At 42.0% G+C, this 20,359-nt stretch overlaps 1 pseudogene; it reads left to right on the top strand.

The window, feature by feature from the left end:
* The first annotated feature begins 2,598 nt into the window (after positions 1 to 2,598).
* On the top strand, positions 2,599 to 19,224 carry LOC136465911 (wall-associated receptor kinase 5-like; annotated as a pseudogene).
* Positions 19,225 to 20,359: the final 1,135 nt, after the last annotated feature.

The raw sequence follows: 20,359 nt of genomic DNA, 5'->3' as shown, positions 1-20,359 counted from the left end.
TTGGTAAGGTAGAATAGCTGTTGTTGTGCCGACTAGTTGGGTTCCGCTATCTTCAAGAACGGAACCTGGCCAGTGGATGATACAATCTTGCGATGTTATCGTTAGCACTAGTCCCTCCTGGGCTCCTGTCAGTGGTATCCCAAACATTGGATTGAAAGATCTTTTGAATTGTCCCTGATAGGATTTTGCCATGTTGTCGAGCCCAAACGGAAAAGAATTCGACTTCTTGAAAGAACTCTGAATGTAATCCGAGTTGTTTTGGGATGTGCTCTGGAATCCTGCTAAAAAAGAACTCGGTTTCTTGAAAGCACTCGAATAAGACTTCACCTTGGACACGGAACTTGAATTCGAGTCGGATGCGCGTAGCCGTGAAATCTTATTCGAATCGGATATTATGAGCTGCGCGAATCTTCTGGTGAGCTGATCCGTCGTAGTTGTCGAAATAGGAAATTCTTCATGATGATCCGGATCTTTGAGGAGATGGCTTTGAAGCTTGCCGTAGTTGTCTGCCTCGTAGATCCATGATCCAAAGATGAAAGTTGATCCCGTCGGGAAGATCATGTTATCGAGGTCCATCGAGCTCTCGGATGCAAAGTCGCCGAAAGCCCCTACCTGGCGCGCCAGCTGTCGATGTTTTACCACCGATAGCCTGCTACGGAGATACCCGAGGCAGTATGTTCGGGCTTCAGCGTATGCTGAACTCGATGGTGAACGCAAGAGACAGTCGATTTATCCTGGTTCAGGCCCTCGATCGTAGATCGAGTAATAACCCTATGTCCAGTCGGTGTTAGCCTTTGCGTTGGATTGATTATGATGTGTTGTGTTGTACAATTGCTGTCCTCTTCTCTCAGGAGCCCTGCCCTCCTTTATATAGTCAGGAGGCCAGAGTCCTAGTCAGTTTATAATGAGATTTCCTAGTAGGATTACTGAATAGTTCTACTACTAAGATTATATGGGAAGAATCCTAGTTGGACTAGATCTTCTCTCTCCCTTGCGGGGTATCCTGTGGGTCCCGCATCGACATCCGCTCAACGATCCTCGCTGCACCAAGCCGTCTAGGTGGCGGCAACTACCAAGAGAAACAAGCGAAACACAATCACCAAGTGCCTCTATATGCAATCACTCAAGCAATACACTTGGATTCACTCTCAATCTCACAAAGATGATGAATCAATGATGGAGATGAGTGGGAGGGCTTTGGCTAAGCTCACAAGGTTGCTATGTCAATACAAATGTCTAAGAGAGTGAGCTAGAGCCGGCCATGGGGCTTAAATAGAAGCCCCCATAAAATAGAGCCATGGGGCTCTCACTGCAGCCCAACTCGGGGCAACCGGACGCGCCGATCAAGTATGATCGAACATGCAGATCAGGTATGATCGGACGCACGCCTCAGTGTCTGGTCAACCATCGCCATCCTTGTGTCACCTCCGTTCAACCTCGCGCGTATGAGTCCAACGGTCAAATTCAAACCCTCACGTGTTAATTTAAGACTAGAGTCACGACAACACGACCTGACATGCCAACGCGGCATCCGATCGCTCCTGCGCCCAAGCCAGCCACGCAGTGACCAGATGTGTTGCTCCTCATGGCTTCTCAGTGTTAGGTCACTTCCAGTAAGCATCCAGAGGCAAAATTTCGTGACCGGACGCGTCAGATCACACGTGATCGGACGCATCGGTGAGTTAGGTCAACTCTGCCTCGTTCTGTTGCTTGCGTCAGCGTACGTCATACATGACCAGACGCACCTCTATCGCGTTAGGTCACTACTTGTGCCAGCATCCGGTTAGGGACTGATGCCACGCTCTTCACTACACTGATGACCGGACGCGCCGAACCCCGAGTCTGGTCACTACGTGACCTATGTTCGGTCAGAGGAAAACAGCTCCTCCACTTCACCAACTTCTCCACCCTTGAATAAATATGCCAACCACCAAGTGTATCACCTTGTACACGTGTGTTAGCATTTTTTCACAAACAATTTCAAGGGTGTTAGCACTCTACTAGATCTAAATGCATATGCAATGAGTTAGAGCATTTAGTGGCACTTTAATAACCGCATTTCGATATGAGTTTCACCCTTCTTAATAGTACGGCTATCTATCCTAAATGTGATCACACCCACTAGGTGTCTTGATCACCAAAACAAAAGGGCCCTATCAAATTCACCTTTGCCTTGAGCCCATTTTATTTTTCTCTTTCTTTCTTTTCAAGTCGAGCACTTGATCACCATGGCCATCACTACCATCAACAAGATCTTCATTTGCTCCACCACTTAGAATAGTGCTACCTATCTCATGATCACTTAGAGCAAATAGGTTAGCACATAGGGTTTCATCAATTCACCAAAACCAAACTAGAGCTTTCAAACGGTGTTAAAATCCAATGTAAAAGATCGTTTTGCCCCTGCTGCCTCACGTGCCGCCATAGCCTCCTCACCAGCGGTGTGGTTGGAAGTCGACGCAACGCGTGGGCCGGGTGCGCAGGGGAAGCCGGCAGCCAGTTTGCGTGGGGCATGGGTCGGCGGCCGAGGAAAGGGCATGCAGGCGAGACCGAGCAGGTGCTGGCGGTGGCCTAGGCGCGAGCAATCTTCGGCGCCGCATGGGGCCGCCAGTGGTGGCAGCTCCGGGGCATGAGGAGGCTGTGGCGGCGCGTGAGGAGGCAGGGCGTGGGCGGTAGAAGTTCGTGGCAGCGCGTGGGGGCCACAGGGCGCGCCGGCAACGGGCCACTATAGCGCGGGTGGCAGCGGTGACAGCTAACCATGGCGAGAGACGGACAGTGGGGACGGCCAGTGACGGCGAGAAGAAAGGGAGAAAGAGGAAGAAGAAAGAGACAGAGGGCAAAAACGTCATTTCACAGCTATTCTCTCACCTCCTAAGCCAGAAATAAATATTTTAATACGTCTGGTGTCCTTCAGCAAATTTCGCACAAACTAGAGTGTTCGCCAGCAAATCAATTTTTTCGGTGTCCGCTGGCAAAGCGACCTTACTTTCTGTGTCCGCTAGCAATTTTTGCCATGTTTTTTTTTTCTTAATTTAAGTATGCTAGAGATAAGTTCTTTGAGAATAATTATATAATTGAATGCATATTTATACCCATTATTCATCATATATATGCTTAAATTTAATGTGATTACCATATGCCGCTATTGGAACTTAGCATCCGCAATAGTGCCTCCTATCTCGACACCAATTCACTACCAACTAGCGCTATACACTTTTTAGTACCTTGTAGTTCAAAGACTACAATGACTATTCTGCCTATATACGACCAAAACAACGCTTGACCTAGTATTAAGGTTTCGTATTTCTTAAGTTGCTGATTCCCACTTTCACATGCAAGACTGGTGAACAAGCTAAGGAGATCTCACTTCTTTTCTTGTTTGGCTAAAAATAACCATGCATGCAATATCTAAAGAGACTCGCATACACGTATTAACTTTGCAGGTTAGCTTCTCAAAGAAGATAGCGTGAGGAATTGATTTCAGTTCTCTCTTTTTTTTCAAAAAAGAAAAAAGATACATAGCATGAGATGCAGACCAGACATGTAATCCTTAATCATCCAGCATGACAGTGTTGCCAAATGAACGCACTTGGCGAGCCGTTAACTCGTTTATGTGGTTTTGCCATGGCCCATTAGCAATGAGCTTTGGGAGCTAGCTTCGGCATTGGGCCCGGCTGCTTCCGACAAGGCTTCGAGTTTACCTGCAACCACACCACTCAACCTCCAAAGTTGTTTCTGGGCAACAGCACAACTCAGGTTACTTACATAAGCATAGAAGATAGTAACTTAGTTTACGTCCCTGATATGTTCTTCAACGATACTGGCATGGAAGAATATGGTACGAACACCTACAATGTATCTTGGGATGCCCCCGCTAAGGGTATTACTATCTCTAGTTATTATAACACTTTCTTCTTCCTTGGCTGCGATTTCGATGATGACTTTTTTGACTCTATGAGAAACCCAATCGACTCCTGCATGAGCAGGTGCCACGGCAAGGTATTGCCGAATCAAGGGCCTTGCAATGGTTTTGGTTGCTGTTCCATCCGTCTACAAAACGACATCTCAGGCTTTCAAGGAACAATTGTTCGGGCTGATAATATGGCGGCACAGTCACATCCTCTGCACCCTGGCATCATGTCTTTCATGTCGATTGGAGATCATTACATGGAAAATGCGACTGATCTTTTCTCAAGTTGGACAAGTGCAAGCAAGATTGATGACGCTGCACTTTGGGTTGCCATCATGGACCAACCAAGCTGCAAAATCGCGCAGATGAGCAAGGCAAGCTATGCTTGTGGTGGCACCGAGAGCATTTGTAGAAATGCATCACATGGAGGTTACACCTGCGACTGCTCCAATGATTTTTACACGTCCAATGCTTACCTGTCAGATGGATGCATGCTGACACTACTAGAGAACAGACTTTAGAACGATGTCCCAATTTGGCATTAGCCTCGGCATTTTTTTGCCCCCGGGACTAAAGGACCCTTTAGTCCTGGTTGGTAATACCAACCGGGACTAAAGGTCCCTGTCCAACGGTCGTCCGCAGGGCAGGGATCTTTAGTCCCGATTTGGGTGATGCCCTGGGAATAAAGATTAATCTTTAGTCCCGGTTTGGCCGCCTAACCGGGACTAATTATCCCGGCCTATAATCCAGCTCATTTCTTCCTCCCCGAGCCCGAGCCATTCCATTCAAACTCACTGCCTCTGTTCTTCAGCTTGCTGTTGTTCTTGCTCTCTCCCCCTACATTAGTGTTGCTCTTCGATTTTGGAGCTAACAAACTTAATCCTCTTATGTTTTATCAGTAGCTTATCTCATTTTGCGATGTAGATGCATGCGTAACTTTATATGTTGGACTTTATTATGATTTTATATGTCATTTTTAGCTCAAAATCACATGATGATTTGCATATATGTTTGGATAAAGAAAAGTTAAATTAGTTCATCAAAATCACGCCTCGCTCGTCCTCGCTGGAGCACGCGCCATCCTCATCCCCGGCGGCTTACGTGATCTTAGAGTTAATTTTTCCATGAAATGAAAAACTTAGAAAATAGTTAGAAAATTGTAGAAAATCCGTACTAGTTGAACTTGCGGACCGTGTTCAGCTCGGCGAGCATGTTCTCTGCCGAGCGGTAACGGACGTCAAGGAGGAGCTTTGATTCTACGAGGGAGAGCGGCAACGGTCGTGGAAGACCGTGTTCCCTTTCTCGTAGAATCGGAGCTCTTCCTTGGCCAAGTACGGTGCCGTCCGGTGGAGAAATGCTCGCCGAGATGATCACGTAAGCAAGGTCAACTAGTAGGATGGTTATTTATTGAAACATGTTTTTGAGCAATAATTTGATGGATATTTGATAACTTCAGACCTACAAATATCATCTACAAATATTACTATCCTCGGCAACCTAAATGCCAGCGAGCTCGCCGATATCGAGCAGGTCACTTAGAATTACTTTTTCCATAAAATGAACTACTTAGAAATCATGCCTTTTATTTTTTAGAATTAAATTTTCCATGAAATGAAAAACTTAGAAAATAGTTAGAAAATTATAGAAAATCCGTACTAGTTGAACTTGCGGACCGTGTTCATCTCGGCGAGCATGTTCTCTGCCGAGTGGTAATGGACGTCAAGGAGGAGCTTTGATTCTACGAGGGAGAGCGGCAACGGTCGTGGAAGACCGTGTTGCCTTCCTCGTAGAATCGGAGCTCTTCCTTGGCCAAGTACGGTGCCGTCCGGTGGAGAAATGCTTGCCAAGATGATCACGTAAGCAAGGTCAACTAGTACGGATGGTTATTTATTGAAACATGTTTTTGAGCTATGTGATTTCTATGTCATTTTTAGCTCAAAATCACATGATGATTTACAATAGTAAAATCACTTGATAGTTTGGTATTTTACTATTATACATAGTACATATTTCATGGTTTAGTTAGATAAATAAATAAATTTAGTTTTGTTTAAATATATCATTTTAGAAAATGTGAAATTTACACTAGTTTGTAAAAATAAGTATAGAAAGTAGATGACAACTGGTACCGGATCCTCGGCCTCTCGTTCGGTTGTGAAACGACTGAGGCCAGAACTCCCTCTCATTATCTGCGGCAAGTGTAAGCAGAAGATTGTGATGGAGTACCGAGTCAAGAGACAGGGACCCAACAAGGGTCGTGTTTTCTACAAGTGCCCGGATCGCGATGTGAGTTTCTTACGCATTTGATTATTATGGCTAATTGACCTACTTTTCTTGAATATTTTTGACTAAATATTTTTTGGCTTTAATTTCAGTGGGAGGGCAATGGATGCGATGGTTGGTACTGGGAGGAAGATTATGCTACATACGTGCAGAATTTGGGTGCGCTTGAGGTAGCGGCTGCTGATGATGAGGCAGTGAGCCAGCAGGAGAAGCTTATTGATATTCCACAGAAGGATGATTTGTCTGTTTTAGTTGTGTACGATCACGAAATAATTATGTTACTGAAGTGCATTGTAGTTTTAGTTTGTTTAGTGATAGTTGGGATTGCTTACGTTGTAGCCAGGCTTAGTTAATTAATCAACCGTGTGTGTGTCATCTATGTTGTGTAATAAAATACTTAATTATGTTCAAGGTTTTCATAATTTGTTGTGTAATGCAGATTATGTCACGCCATTGGATGTACAATGCCGATCGCCGCTCTCAAGACTTTATTGAGGGCGTGCACTATTTCTTAGGTGTGGCCGAGGCAAATAAGCGGGATGGTTTCATGTGCTGTCCATGTGCCATATGTAAGAATTTAAAGGAATATTCAAGCTCAATAAGTCTTCATTCACATTTGCTTAAGTCAGGTTTCATGTCAAACTATATATGTTGGACTAAGCATGGAGAAAGCGGGGTCATGATGGAAGAAGGTGAAGGAGAAGATTTAGACATTGATGACATTATTGCTCAGTATGGTGCCTTTGATGATACTACAATGGGGAGAGATGAAGAAGAGGTAGCGGCAGAAGATGATCTCGGTGATGCTCTTGGCGATGCCATTCGTGATGCACAACAAGAATGCGAAAGTAAAAAAGAGAAAGTTAAGTTTGAGCGCATGCTTGAGGATCATAGGAAGTTGCTATACCCGACGGCCGAAGAGGGGCAAAAAAAGCTAGGTACAACACTAGAATTGCTACAGTGGAAGGCAAAGAATGGTGTATCCGATAAGGCATTTAGGAATTTATTGAACCTCATAAAGAAGATACTTCCGAAGCCAAATGAATTGCCCACCACTATGTACGAAGCAAAAAAGGTTGTCTGCCCTTTGGGATTAAAAATCCAGAAGATACATGCATGTCCTAATGACTACATCCTCTACCATGGCAATGAATACGAGAATTTGGATGAATGCCCGGTATGTAAAGCAGCGCGGTATAAGATCAGGCGCGATGATCCTGGTGACATCGAGGGTGAACAATGTCCTAGAAAGAAAATCCCTGCCAAGGTTATGTGGTATGCTCCTATAATACCACACTTAAAATGTTTGTTCAGAAATAAAGACCATGCAAAGTTGTTGCGGTGGCATAAAGAAGACCGTAAGGTAGACAATATGCTGAGGCACCCAGCTGATGGGTCCTAGTGGAGAGCGATAGACAGGGAATTTCTAGAGTTTGCAAATGAGGCTAGAAACTTAAGGTTCACCTTAAGTACAGATGGTATGAATCCTTTTGGGGAGCAGAGCACTAGTCATAGCACTTGGCCAGTTACTCTATGTATCTACAACCTTCCTCCATGGTTATGCATGAAGCGGAAGTTCATTATGATGCCGATCCTCATCCAAGGTCTGAGGCAACCTGGCAACGGCATTGATGTCTATCTAAAGCCATTAGTTGAAGAACTTCTAGTTTTATGGAACAAACTAGGTGTACGTGTCTGGGATGAGTACAAACAAGAAAACTTTGACCTACAAGCAATGTTGTTCATAACAATCAATGATTGGCCTGCTTTAAGTAATCTTTCAGGTCAGACAAACAAAGGATATAATGCATGCACACATTGTTTTGATGACCTTGACAGTATATATTTGAAAAGATGTCGAAAGGTCGTGTACCTTGGCCATCATCGATTCCTTCCTTTGAATCACAAGTAAGAAACAAAGGTAAGCATTTTAAAGGTAAGCCAGACCACCGGAAGAAGCCTCATAACCAAACCAGGGAAGATGTACTCGCAATGGTCAAGGATGTGAAAGTAGTATTTGGAAAGGGACAAGGCAGCGAATCTGTTCCCAAAGATGCTAAGGGACACGCACCCATGTGGAAGAAGAAGTCCATCTTTTGGGAGCTACCCTATTGGCAAGTCTTAGAGGTCCGCAACGCAATTGACGTGATGCACCTGACAAAGAATCTTTGTGTGAACCTGTTAGGATTCATGGGTGTGTATGGGAAGCCAAAAGATTCACTTGAAGCACGCCAGGACTTACAGGGCATGAAAGAACGAGACAACCTTCATCCAGAGAAGACAGATAATGGATGTCATTACATAAGTCCTGCTAGCTACACGCTTAGCAAAGAAGAGAGGGACAACATGTTCGAATGTCTAAGCAGTATCAAGGTCCCATTGGGATTCTCCTCCAATATAAAGGGTATAATAAATGTGCCAGAGAAGAAATTCCTAAACTTAAAGTCCCACGACTGCCACGTGCTTATGACGCAATTGCTTCCAGTTGCTTTAAGAGGAATTCTACCTCCACATGTACGTCTAGCCACCATGAAGCTATGTGCATTCCTCAATGCAATTTCTCAGAAGGCAATCAATCCAGTGGAACTAGCTACTCTATAGAATGATGTGGTTCAATGTCTTGTCAGCTTTGAGTTGGTGTTCCCTCCATCCTTCTTTAATATCATGACACACCTCCTAGTTCATTTGGTGAAGGAGATTAGTGTTCTTGGACCTGTGTTCTTCCATAACATGTTTCCCTTTGAGAGGTTTATGGGAGTCTTGAAGAAATATGTGAAAGTCCGTTCTAAGCCTGAAGGAAGCATCGGCCAGGGCTATGGAACAGAGGAGGTCATTGAGTTCTGTGTTGACTTTATTCCTGACCTTGCCCCGATTGGCGTTCTCGAATCACGACACTAGGGGAGACTCAGTGGTAAAGGAACTTTAGGGAAGAAAACATATATTGGCATGGAAGACGATTATTTCAATAAAGCACACTACATAGTTCTTCAGAACTCGTCATTGGTGCATCCATACATCGAGATACATAAGGAGTTCTTACGATCCAAGTTTCTAGGGAAGACTGAAGCTTGGATTATGTGTCAGCACATGGAAAGTTTTAGTGGTTGGTTGCGAAAAGAATGTCAAGGCGATGACAATATTGATGAGCAACTGTATTTGTTGGCTAGGCAACCATCATGGCATATCCTCACGTACCAAGGGTACGAGATAAATGGGAATACATTTTACACAGTTGCCCAAGATAAAAGGAGCACCAATCAAAATAGTGGTGTTCGCATAGATGGCACAGATCCAAATAGGAATATACAAACATATTATGGCCACATAGAAGATATATTAGAACTAGACTACGCACCTAATTTTAAAGTCCCTTTGTTCCAGTGCCAATGGGTGAAGCTGACCGGAGGAGGGGTAACAGTCGACAAAGAGTATGGAATGACAACAGTGAACCTCAACAATATTGGGTACAAAGACGAACCATTCGTCCTTGCTGCCGATGTGAGTCAGATGTTCTATGTGAAAGACATGTCTACAAAATCAAAGAGAGGAAAAAACGAAGACATCAACTCAATGATCAATGAGCCAAAGCGCCACATAGTTCTTTCTGGGAAAATAAATATAGTGGGAATTGAAGACAAGTCAGACATGTCAGAAGATTATGAAAGAAATGTCCGAATTCCACCCTTCATAGTGAAGAAAGATCCAAGCATCATGTTAAATGATGAAGACACTCCATGGTTACGACAAGATCATAACCAAGGGTCATACGTCAAGAAAAAATTCACCATTGTGCCTGCATGATACAACGATGCACTGTTGTGACATAGTTTTAGAAAGTCTATATGAGATTCAAGAATTTATGACTAGTGTTTGATAAAACTTTCTCAAATGGGAAAATGATCTATGTAACAATTGTAGATCTTGCTGAGATGATCAAACTTGGTATTCAGAGATTTTTCATCTGAGGTCATTTAGTGTCTCATTTGAGCAAGTTTGACCAAGTCAAATTTGGTCAAATGAAAAAACAACACTTTGACTCTAGTATTATGAACTCTAAATGACTTCAAATTGAAATGTTTTGAATACCAAGTTTGTTAAAATCATCAAGATCTACAATTGTTGTTTTGGTCAACTTTCCATTTGAGATAGTTTGGACTGTTCAAATTTGTGATTTTTAAATTTCGACGCCTACAAACTAGTTTTCGGAACCCTAGATTGTCTCCAATTGAAAAGTTTTGAATACCAAGTTTGTTCAGCTCTTCAAGTTCTACAATCCTTATATAGGCCATTTTTTATTTGAGAAAGTTTGAATAAAATGTAGTTTAAATTTCACAAGTGTGTGACATAGTTTTAGAAAGTCTATATGAGATTCAAGAATTTGTGACTAGTGTTTGATAAAACTTTCTCAAATGGGAAAATGAGCTATGTAACAATTGTAGATCTTGCTGAGATGATTAAACTTGGTATTTAGATATTTTTTCATCTGAGGTCATTTAGTGTCTCATTTGAGCAAGTTTGACCAAGTCAAATTTGGTCAAATGAAAAAACAACACTTTGACTCTAGTATTATGAACTCTAAATGACTTCAAATTGAAAAGTTTTGAATGCCAAGTTTGTTAAAATCATCAAGATATACAATTGTTGTTTTGGTCAACTTTCCATTTGAGATAGTTTGGACGGTTCAAATTTGTGATTTTAAAATTTTGACACCTACAAACTAGTTTTCGGAACCCTACATTGTCTCCAATTGAAAAGTTTTGAATACCAAGTTTGTTCAGCTCTTCAAGATCTACAATCCTTATATATGCCATTTTTTTATTTGAGAAAGTTTGAACAAAATGTAGTTCAAATTTCCCAAGTGTGTGACAGTTTTAGAAAGTCTATATGAGATTCAAGAATTTGTGACTAGTGTTTGATAAAACTTTCTCAAATGGGAAAATAAGCTATGTAACAATTGTAGATCTTGCTGAGATGATCAAACTTGGTATTCAGAGATTTTTCATCTGAGGTCATTTAGTGTCTCATTTGAGCAGCTCATCAAGATCTACAATCATTAATGAAAAAACAACACTTTGGCGGGCTGCAAAAATTTCAGGCCTTCAGTCCCGGCCCAGGCCAGGAACCGGGACTAAAGGGTGGGTGGAATTGCCCGCCCAAAAATACCTTTAGTTCCAGTTGGTAACACCAACCGAGACTAAAGATCCTTTAGTCCTGGCTGGTAAGCCGAGCCGGGACTAAAGGGTTGGACCTTTAGTCCCGGTTCGGCTTACCAGCCGGGACTAAAGGATCTTTAGTCCTGGTTAGTGTTACAAGCCGAGACTAAAGGGTCCCGGCCTATATATATCGAATGGTTCATCTTCTACTTTTCGATCTACAACGTCGATCTCGTCGTCTCTACCGCGCCCGCGCCGCCGTCGTTGTCTACCCCCGCCCGGCCTCGATCTCGTCGTCTCTGCCGCGCCCGTGTCGCCGTCATCGTTGAGCCCCGCCGGGCGGCCATCGAGTCTCCGCCGTACGTCGTCCTCGCGCGGCTCTCTGCTCGGCCCCGTGGCCGGCCAGCACGCCCAGCCACCATGCATGGCCATCCATAGCATATTTTAGATAGTTTTTTAGATACTTTTTAGATAGTTTTTTTAGATAGTTTTTTAGGTAGTGTTTGATATATATGTTAGATTAAAATGTATTAAAATTTAATTAGTAGTTTATTCTTAGTTTTTAGATAGTTTTTGATTTATGTTAATTAGATTTAAATGTATTAAAATTTAATTAGTACTTTATTTAGATAGTTTTTTTAGATAGTTTTTATTATAGTTTTTGATATATTTAGTAATTATTATTCTATCTCTCTCTATATGTGTTAGATTTAATTTTGATTTCGTAATTCTATCTATGTATATATGTTAGGTTTAATTAGATTTAGTAATTAATTCTATCTAGAGATTCTATATGTATACATATATATGTACTTAATTATTTTTATGTGTATATATACATGTACTTAATTATTTCCTTGTGTTGAGAGAGAGAGAGAGAAAATTGTATCTAGAGAGACATTCTATGTGTTATCACATGCATATCTAGAGATATATACATGTACTTAATTATTTCCATGTTTTTTGGATCGAAAGTGTTTTTTATTCGATTCCAAAGCCTATACCTTATTATTGTTTATCCTTATGAAATATTATGTGTTATTATATTTAATTGGATTTAGTAATTCTATATGTGTTATCACATGTACTTATGTTATGTGCCATAGTAATTCTATCTATGTGTTATCTTGAAGATACAAATGGCTGCTCCGGATGATAACTTGAATGATGACATAATGGTGAATATTATCAACACCAAAACCAATGTGGATGTAGATGACACGAGTCAGTACTTTGCTGATTATGAGGATATCCTGAATATGCCGGTGGTTGAAGATCAACAAATTGTCGCGCAAGAAAATACTGGCGATGTATATTCGATTATCTATCATCTCTTATAGATGCATGCGTCCGTATATTTATTGTTAATCGTTGTGTTTCTACTCATGTAGCCGGTCTCTGGATCTACATCAACCACTGGCAAGAGTAGGAAAGTCCGAGGGCCAAAAAAGCCATTAGAGGGCCGTTTCATAATATCAGAATTCGACACCGACACCGGCAAACCATTGGGACCACATGCTCAGATATATGTCAATCAATGTGGGTTCATTGTAAGGGATAGGATCTCAGTTAGTGCTCATGAATGGAAGCAGAAGATATCCTCTCCTAATGTTAGTTTTGTATCTGATCGTGACAAGAACCTAGCTTGGAGAGATATCACTCAGCATTTCACATTACAAGCAGATGATGCTTTGAAGGAGCTAGTGAGGGATTGGACAATAAAGAAGATGGCAACATTGTTCCAGAGTTGGAAGAAGACACTGTATAAAAAGTTTATCTTGAAGAATGAAACGCCGAATTTCAATGCTAAGGCGTTTGTCAAGTTGGAGTCCCATTGGGATGACTTCGTACAATACAAGACATCTCAAGAGAGTGAGGAACGTGTGATAAGGAATCAGTAGAATGCCCGACAGAAGCAATACCATCATCACATGAGATCAGGTGGTTATAGGAGTGCTATTCCCAAGTGGCAGAACCTAGAAGCAGAGATTACTACCAAGGGAATCATACTTGAAACAATAGAGAAGAACTGGCCTCAACGCGCGAAGAATTGGTTCTATGCTCATGGGGGAAGCCTAGACCCAGACACTAGGAAGCTAATTTTTGGCCAAAAAATTGAGAGAGCAACACAGAGACTAGCTCGTGCTAGGGAAGAAGATGATAGTGGTGTTTTCAAGCCCAACAGAGAAAAGGATGAATTGACATATGCCCTAGAGAATCCTGAACACGGTGGTCGAACAAGAGGCTATGGGGCGGTTCCGTGGCTACAAGCATTCCCAGCAGACAGGGATACCTACAGAAGCCGCCAGAGAAAGAAGGATGAGGAGGCAGACCGAATCCGTGTATTGGAGCAATTTGTTAATGAGTCACGACAAGCATTGCTTGAATCACGTGAACGAGAAAAATCTCTTGAGGCAAGAATGCAGGAGGAGATCAAGAGGCAAGTGCAGCTAGTAATGAGTCAAATGCAATCGCAATCAATGCCGAGAGTCACCATTAGCCCTGTTGGTCAGATGAAAAGCAGTTGTGCTTCCACGGAGCTGCCAGTTATTCAAGGTGACGCTGGGTTGCGCTTCCCTGTTGATGACATTACCGAGCCTCTAACAACATGTGAGCTGCACATTCCAGATGGTAATAATGCATCAATCATGGTGGCTGTCGGGGTTGTATCTCCAATAGACCAAACGAAGACACCAAGAATCTATGGGTCAGTTATTCAATCTGGATATGCTAGCGTCTCGGTCGATAGAGTGCTCAAAGGTTACAGCAATGTTCCTCTTGACATTGAAGGCGGTGATGGGGAGAAGACACTAGGAGAAGCAGAGAAGACATTTATTCAATGGCACAAACGCTTCATCATTATTCCTGGGGCGCCACCGCTTCCCCTACCTCACCCTAGGTACGAATGAAAGTGAATTAAATATTATTTTTCCATTAATTTTATATTGGCTTCAAAAATAATTGACCCACAACTTGTTTTTGTAGCAGGGTCTCCCCCCAGCCTAGGCCAATCATTCATTCCCCATCTCATCACAGCGTCGCGGGGGGTGAGACGACTTCATCCCCACAGCGATCTCCAACTCCTACACCGGCCCCATCGCCTCCACAACGATCTCCAACTCCTACACCGGCCCCACCACCTCCACAACGATCTCCAACGCCTCCACGCCAGACTCCAACACCGGCCTCATCGCCTCCACGCCGGTCTCCAACACCGCCCCCACCCCCTCCACAGCGACGCACTACAAAGACGTCTAAGGTCCCGGCGGCAAAGAAGACCCCCCAAAAAAGAGTTATTTCTCAAGAAATACCTCCTAAAAAGACTGATGAGCAAATAGCAGTTGAAGAAGACAAAAAAGTGAAAGATTTTTTTATAGATATCCAAAAGTAGAGACAAGCGAAGCTTAAGGAGAAGTCGTACTTTTACATACCACGAGATCAGCTGAGGCAGAAGGTCGAAGCTCACAAGAAAAAGATGCTTGAAGTTCGTAAGCCTCCGCCACTATCAGACTATGACCGCTCTCTCGTGAAGTCACATGATGCATATAAGAAAAGGAAAAGAGCATCAGGGAAGGATGTCCCACAGCTCGGACAACAGAAGCAACCAATGCAAAATCTTGTTGTTGCTAATGAATATGGTTCCAACATAGAAGTCTATCGACCAGACAACTCTGGAGAAGTGTCGGTTCAAGACCTTAATGCTTTTTTTGAACAAACTGGTTTAACCTTGGATCAAGTGACGGGCAAAGCTCCAATCCAGAACCTGGAAGTTGATACCTGGAAGACTTATAAATTTGGCAAAAGTCTGTATAACCCTGCGGCTCTAAATGAATTGGGTACGCAAATGTACTTGCTCAACAAGTGGTACATGTAGACGTGTGGCAGGGGTGAGCAGTGGATCTTTGTCAGATTTAGAGACCATCATTACTTCCGTGGAGATGACATCTTACATATTAGTTTCAAAGAATTGCATCAACTATTCCACTTGGACGCTCTAGACAAATCAATCATTAGCTCTTTTTGTTTGTAAGTGATTCTTACTTTTATTTAATAAACTCACTTCCATGCGTACGTGTATATAATTATCCTCACATGTAACTTATATTTATGTACAGATTCCAGATGTCAGAGCTCCAAAGAATACAAGACACCGGTGTTGGCTTCATTGATCCTTATATCGTATTCAAAACCGATATTATTGTCAAAGAGCACTGGTTATCTAAAGCACAGATAAATATCGTGAAGTTCTTCGTGAAGCAGCACGACAAGACAACAATACTTTTCCCATACAACTTTGAGTAAGTGTTAATAATAATGTAGTCTACACATTTTATGTAATATCAATAAAACTTATATGCATGTACGTGTGTGTATAAACCAATGCAGGTTTCACTGGATACTCATTGTCATTGAGTTAAACTCAAGTCAGTTAGTAATCTTGGACTCATTGAGAAAAGAGCGAGCACTATACCAAGATATGATAGACATTATCCAGGGGTAATTTTGATCTCTCGCGCACAACTATTATTGAATAGACTTTGCCATAATTTATTAACGATCGTACATTATTGGTCGCACAGGGTTTGAAAAGAGTTTATTCGGCAACACCGCAAGGATTGCAAGGCACCACTTAATGTAGTTGAAATACCAGTAAGTTGTACTATATATACTTCCCCACATGTTTAATTACTATATCGTACTTCAATTTACGTGTGAGATGATGAGAATAATCTTCTTCTCGTACAGTGGTGTTTGCGGCAGGAACCAGGTAATAACTTGTGTGGATACTACGTTTGTGAATTTATCACTGCATACATAAGAACTCCTGAAGATGTCCTCAGAGTACGTATATATCAATTTTTTTATTTATTTTTAAATGAATATATATATATATATATATATATTAATACTTTTCCTTTTATTTCAAATGCAAGACTGAATGGTTGAAACGAAGGGTCATGCAAAAAGACCATCTGAAAGCAGTTCAAGAGTCAATAGCAGGATATCTTCTAGAAAAAGTGCTAAATCCCAACGGCGAGTTCTACTTTGATCTAAGGAACTAATGATGTAAATTAAATGTTTATTGATATCGTTATTTTCGAGAATAAGATTATGAAAGTGTTGTATATATACATATATATCTATAATATATATAGTTTCATACTTTATTCGAATATAATAATGCTCGAGATGAGAATTAGATGTAATTATATGCGTGCGTGTATTTATATTAGCAGTGTAGAATACGTACATAAAAACATATTATATATTAAACAAATATGTGTAACTGAACTGAAAACAAATTAAACAAAAAAAAGAAAAAGAAAATGAACCTTTAGTCCCAGTTGGGGTTACCAACCGGGACTAAAGGGTGCGGCCAGGTTTGCTCGGCTGGAGGGCCTTTAGTCCCGGTTGGTAACACCAACCGGGACTAAAGGTCCCTCTTTAGTCCCGGCTCGATGACCCGGGACTAAAGGTTCCACCTTTAGTCCCGGGATCGTTGTCCCGGCGCGGTAACCGGGACTAAAGGCCGTTACCGCCCGGGACAACAAGTCTATTCTGTAGTAGTGTGAAACAAGATTCTACTTGCTTGCTTTTATCTAAAAAATGAAAATATCACAAACATATCATTTCAATCATCTTGTTCTTACTCCTTGTCAATTTATTATGGTGCAGATTACACCCCGAAGCCTAAAGAGCATTGCCGGAGGTCATGTGGAAACATGACCATTCCCTTCCCTTTCGGCCTCGAAGAAGATTGTTATGGAAACAAAAGGTTCAAGCTTAATTGTACAGCAGGTAACACTACACTTTTCAGCTCAGGAAGTGCGCAATATCACGTGATTAATGTGTCAGTAGAAGATGGGACTCTGATTGTCAGCAACACACTAAACAACAATGCAAGCTCCATGAAAGAAATGGTAATAGTTAATACCAACGAGCAAGGAGATACTGACTTCGAGGGCCCTGTCGAAGATCAATTTGATTTTTCTATGGAATATGACATTGTTATAAGATGGGCAATAACCAATTCAACTTGTCAGCAAGCTAAGCAGAATAATAGCAACTATGCATGCCGTAGCACAAACAGTTCTTGTCTACACGTAACCCATGGGGACATATTTATGGGGTATCGTTGCAATTGTTCTTCCGGCTTCCAAGGAAATCCGTACATACGTACAGGGCGGCTGCAAAGGTACATCCCTCTCATCGATCAGTAGTTCAGTACGTCTACAGAGCATTACATCACTCATACCCAAAATGGAATGCATATTAGTCGGATCACATGCTCTAACAGAGCTGTAATTCGAAAATCGGATCAAATTATATAAACATTGGATTTGTTTTCAGCATAGTATAATACAAGAATATATGATACTCTCACCATTCCAAATTACAAGACATTTTGGTTTTTCGAGATACATAGCTTTTGCTATGCACTTACTTATACACTAATATCTAGATACATAGTAAAATCAATATATCTAGAAGAGATAGATCATCTTATAATTTGGAACGGGGAGAGTATATATGTAACGGTCAATATAAATATTGAATAACAAATTAGATGTCTACAGATATTGATGAATGCTCGCTGCCAAACTACTGCAATGGTACATGTGAAAATATCCCTGGAAGCTATAAATGCACGCCATGCCCTCACAGTAAAGAATTTGATTCTATTAAGGGGCAGTGTGTCATATCGACTAAGCAACGGAACCTTCTTTTGGGTAAGTCATAGCAAACAAAATCCCCTTGCAATTACATTTTGTAACATTAACATGGTCTTATAACCACAACAAATGCATATAGGTATTGCAATTGGAACTAGCTGTGGCATTGGATCCATATTTATTGCCTTGGGTATAATTATAATTGCCAATAAGTGGAAAAAAGGCATCCAAAGTAGAATCCGACGAGCATACTTCAAGAAAAATCAAGGTCTATTATTGGAGCAACTAATCTCAGAAGAAAGTGCTACAAGCAAAACAAAGATATTCTCATTGGAGGAACTAAAGGAGGCGACCAATAATTTTGATGCTACCCGTGTTCTTGGTCGTGGAGGACATGGAACAGTTTATAAAGGGATTCTATCAGACCAACGTGTGGTGGCTATAAAAAAATCCAAAATAGTGGAGCAAATAGAGATAGACCAATTTATCAATGAGGTTGTCATTTTGTCTCAAATCCATCATCGTAATGTGGTGAAACTGTTTGGTTGCTGCCTAGAAGATGTGGTGCCCTTTCTTGTATATGAATTCATTTAAAATGGAACTCTGTCTGAACTTCTTCACACTGATACTACATTAAAATGCTTGCTTTCATGGTCTGATCGCATTAGGATTGCAACAGAAGCAGCAGGGGCCCTTGCTTATCTACACTCAGCAGCTACAATACCAATTTTCCACAGAGATGTCAAGTCTTCAAATATACTATTGGATGACAACTTCACCACAAAGGTTTCAGATTTTGGTGCTTCAAAGATCTGTTTCACTTGATGAGACCCATGTGGTGACAATTGTTCAAGGAACATTCGGTTACTTGGATCCACAGTATTATCATACCGGTCAACTAACGGTGAAGAGTGATGTATACAGTTTTGGAGTAATACTTGTGGAACTTTTGACAAGAAAGAAGCCAATTTTTATTGATGATTTAGGTGCAAAGCAAAGCTTGTCCCATTTCTTCATTGAAGGACTTCACCAAGGGTCTCTTATTGAAATAATGGATACTCAAGTTGTGGAAGAAGCAGACCAGGAAGAGATTAGTGAAATTGCCTTACTTACAGAAGCATGCTTAAGGATCAAAGGAGGAGAGCGACCGACTATGAAAGAAGTAGAAATGAGGTTACAATTCCTAAGAACAAAGAGGCTATGAAAAAGACAACATTTACTTGAACAAGAAGGAGATATTGAGCCTTTGTTATGTGCAGAAGCTAAGAATTCACTCGAACATATCAACCTTGTTAATGCTACCCATATAATACCTCAAGAGACCTCTAGGTGCTACAGTTTGGAGCAAGAATGTGTGTCTTCGTTTAGGCCAAGCTAATTACATTTGTGCTAGATAATAAAGGGCTTTGCTTAGATACTGATTTATCTGAGATATAATATATTGTGAGCGCGCGTGGGACTAGTACCTATCTTCAGAATATTTTGTACCAATTATCGGTAATGCATGAAGCAATACATTTCATTGACAAATGACCATGGCACAAGGGAGCCTACCAATTGAAGCAGACGACAGTAGCCAAGGCCCAAGGCCGCGGGGGACGCATCAACCGGCTGTTCGTGCTGGGAGCGTCAGAGGAAAGAGGCGGAGGGCCTGTTCCGTTTGGCAGAGCCTCTACCGACTACGGCGACCTATGAACAGCGAAGTGCGGCGCTCGGCAGAGTCGCGGCGAGGAGTCGAGGTGCCCGAGGATGGAGTAGGCATTGGCGCAGAAATTGGGTCTGAAAGGATTTTCCTTGATGGGCCCAAGAACTGCTGTCGGCAGCGTGGGTCAAGGACTTTTAACACGCCAAGCATCCATCCAGCCAGCAGCATGCTCACCGCGCTGGGGCCTCATGTCCAGACAATCCTTACTCCCAATTCAGTGCTGTTAGTTCTTTGCCTTGACCATTTGCCAGCAGCTTCGGCCCAGGACGACGAGGAGCCTAGATGCAAGCCAATGCTAAGTGAGATACTTATTACTTCATGGTACGAGCATGAAGCAGCAAGGACACAAGCTTAGCTGTCTGTGCTCGACTGCTTGTCCGGCCCCCGTTGCGCCTGCAGCCAGCGCATGTACGCCGGATGAGTTTAACACAAATCTTCTAGTAGTGTCGATTTGCTTCCCTGAGCTTTTTGCTGAATTTAAAAAGCACTATCAAATTCGAATACCGGACAACGCACTCCTTTTAACTTTCAAAACCTGAAATTCGGAGATGACCTCGTCCCTCTCGCAGCTGGTCTCCAAGAGTCAAGTGCATGCACTCCAAGCAGAACACGCCATCGGCTGCACAAGGCCTTG

This window comes from Miscanthus floridulus, chromosome 7 (assembly GCF_019320115.1).
Source record: "Miscanthus floridulus cultivar M001 chromosome 7, ASM1932011v1, whole genome shotgun sequence".
NCBI lineage: Eukaryota > Viridiplantae > Streptophyta > Magnoliopsida > Poales > Poaceae > Miscanthus > Miscanthus floridulus.
The sequence above is the reverse complement of the archived record's forward strand: the minus strand, read 5'-3'. Positions and strand labels throughout refer to the sequence as shown.